Consider the following 3,564-nt stretch of genomic DNA (forward strand, 5'->3'; position numbering starts at 1 on the left):
TTTTCTCCATCTCTCAGCCTCTGTCTTAGGATCAGTGATGGGGGGCGGGGGAGGATAAATATATGGTAAATTAAATATTACACATATAGTTTCTGCCTCTGCCTCATAAGGGAGTGGTCTCTCTCTCTCTCTCTCTTTCTCTCTCTCTCTCTCTCACTCACTCACGCACATGAAGGAGAACACAAGATAAAGCGGTACTATTCTTGATAAGAAAGAGAGAAGAGGATTTGGGCGTTCTAGTGGGCCTGCACACAGGAAAATGGGGAGAAGCAGAACAAATATGAGAAGGACAGTCGCTTTCCACTGAGCCCTCCGAGTGATAGGCTTTTAATAGACGTGATATCATGTTACTCCCCTAATTGAAAGAGACCCGCAGCGAAATCCACACTCAACAAGGCATCAGATTCCCTGCTTGGTGCGGCCCGCCTGCCTCTTCCTCCTTCTCTGAGTATTTCTTTCCTTGCCTGTCGCCTCCCCTGCCCGCCGCCCCATCCACACAGGCCTCCTTTGTCTTTCTTGAGTACATGGAGGTCCTTTGGCTTCAGGGCTTTTTAGTTCGGCCCTTCCACTCAGAAGTTTCCTCCCCTGACTTTCACACGGAGATGCCTTGCCACCCTTTCGTTTCAACTGGCAACCCTCATAATTCCTTGACTCCGTACCATTATGTGTTATCGTGGTAAGGACGGTGTGTGCACTGATTTAACTATTTAGCTTTTTGGGGGGTATCTCTCCCAGCACAATTACTGTACACCTCGGGAGGACAGGGACCTGGGTGCTGGGTTTACTAGCTTATTAGCACCAAATGCATGTGTGTTGAATGACACGCGTGGCTCACCCATCGTCCATGAGAGAGAAGAGAAGAGNTTAATCTCTTTCTGTGCCTAATTTAGAAAGTAAACTTTATCGTAGGTATGTGTGTACAGGAAAAAAACAAAAGCATATATCGGGTTCGGTGCTATCTGCAGTTTCAGGCATCCACTGGGGGTCTTGGGATGTATCTCCTACTGATAAGGAGAGACGACAGCACTACAGGTAAGAACCTTAGCAGCATGCCTGACACGAACCATGAGTGCAATAAAGAAGAGCAGTTGTCATCGTCATCATTATGATGGTCAATTGTGTGTCAACTTGGTTTAGGCACATAGTTAATCGATCAAACACTAATTTCAGTGCTGCTCGGAAGCTATTTTGTTGATGGGATTAACACCTGCAGGTGGTTGTCTTTAAGTAAAGGGGATTATCTCGGGAAAGTTTAGTGGGCCTGATCTCATCTGGGAAAAGCCTGAAGAGCAGAACTGAAGCTTCCCTGAGGAAGAAGCAATTTCACCTGTGGACTAGAGCGTCCGTTCCTGCCCAAGTGACGCCAGCATGCTCTTCCTGGATGGCCGGCCCTAAGGATTTTCGGCTTGCCCAGCCAGCCCCACAATCACGTAAGCAAGTCCTTTGCAATAAGTGTTTCTCCCTCTCTTTCTTTCAATCCGTCCATCCATTCATCCGTCCATCCATCCATCCATTCATCCATCTATCCATCCATCCCTCTAAGAGACATTCAGAGCAGCTGTGTTTCATGTTGTGGTGTTAGCCTTCCACATTTTTCATGGAAACACATTTAGGGTGTGCGTGTGTGGGGTACGTTATTTTGCTCAGGCTGCCATTACAAAGTACCACAGACTGGGTGGCCTAAACAACAGAAATGTATTTTCTCACAGCCTTGGAGGCTGGAAGTCTGAGATCAAGGTGATGGCAGAATTGGTTTCTGGTGGGGCCTCTCTCCTGGGCTTGCAGACGGCCGCCTTCTGCCTGTGTCCTCGCATGGTCTTCCCTCTGTGACTATCTGTGTCCTAATCTCCTCTTCTCATAAGGACTCCAATCCTATTGGATCAGGGCCCACCCTAGTGACCTCATTTTAACTTAAATACCTCTTTACAGACCTAATTTCCAAATACAGTTGCATGCTTTGGTACTGGGAGTTAGGACCTCAACATGTGAATTTTGGGAGGGGGGACACAATTCAGCTCATCCCAGATGGTGAGAGAATTGGCCTCCATTTCAAACCTTAGCTCTAGTGAGATCCCTGCCTCCCAAAGCCAGACTCCAGAGATAGACAGCAATCCTGTTTAACCTGTCGCCACTTACGTCTCTCCCGGTTATCTGTTGGAGGACTGGTGACGCCTCGAGTTCCAGCTTGCTGCAGAGGATGGGATGCACCAAGCTCAATGGGTGATGGGCAAAATAAATGCTACTTCAAAAAGGCCCAAAATGAAGGGAACTGATGAGCTTTCCGAAGACTAAGACAGAGAGAGGGAAACGGAACCTCCTTGAAGTGGAACTCCCACCGTAACGGTTTATCTTCTTTATGGCTTTGTCCTCTGAATGAAGGTAAGATGTTCTCTGGTGACAGGTGATGCCTGGTGACAGATGGTGGCCAACTGCTCTCCATCAATGCAGATTCTAGCACCAACCCACTTGAACGGGGTCTCACACGCAAGTTAACTATGGATGGGCTGGAAGCCACTGCTGTTCAGAGAACCCCACGGCACTACGCAATTGTTGGGTTCTGTTAAAAAAATAAGAACTTTCTTCACTTCTATCCATCTTTAGGTTGCAGTAACGGCTCATAGCATTGAGCACTATTTTGCTGTAAGACATTTGAGTGAGGGTTTTATACCTCCTAGTAATATCACAGGTAACTCAACTGACCCCAAAGCTGAATGGCTCCAGTTTCTATTCCATTACATTTTGTAGCAAGATCGGCAATTAATTCAACCATTTCATCATTCAAGCAATGTTCAATGGCTCGACTACTGTGTGCCAGGTGCTATCAGGGACCCGTCTGGAGTGGGTGTGGTTTGGTTTTAACCACGTTTCTGTTTTGGCTCTTTTATGCTGTGGAGTTCCTCTCTCTACTGTTCATTGAATCGAATGGAAGGAGGAATTAAGATTCTTGGAGGGGACAGTGCAAAAATAATGAGAAACGGGTTCCGTCTGGTCAGCAACATGCGTGATTGATCAGCCTGAAGCCAGCAGCATGAAGGGCCAGAGCGCGACCAGAGAACCCCCATCAAGCCTGGTTGATGATGAAATATACATGGAAATGGGCGGCTCTGTAAGAGACAAAGGTAATGAAGATGCTATAAAAGAAAACACGATGTAAAAACCTCTTGCTCATCAGGTAAGAAATGCCACGAAGATGGATAGGGTTATTTGAACACTCTCCAAAAGCACCTACACATTTGTATGGCATTTCCATAAAGCCCTGGAAGTTGCTGGAATGAGGAAGAAGGTTATGATGAGCTGCAAAGGGCTAAATTGGCTACAAGAGGCCATGAAGCCATCAAATGGGATTAACATGGAGGGAGGGAACAGGCCGTGGCGATAGGAAGAAATAAACCAGCGTTTCCAGGCAAGAAGATTTCTCCTGCCTGCCCATATTTTTTTTTTCAGATAAGGGTATTGTTTGATTGTTTATAAATCCCAACCTAAAAATAAAAAGAACTGCCTGTGCTCTACAATGTGTCTGGGGCTAAAATGCCCCATTTCAAACTCTTCCATTGCATATTTCTT

This window comes from Hipposideros armiger, unplaced genomic scaffold (genome assembly GCF_001890085.2).
Source record: "Hipposideros armiger isolate ML-2016 unplaced genomic scaffold, ASM189008v1 scaffold_461, whole genome shotgun sequence".
Taxonomy (NCBI): domain Eukaryota; kingdom Metazoa; phylum Chordata; class Mammalia; order Chiroptera; family Hipposideridae; genus Hipposideros; species Hipposideros armiger.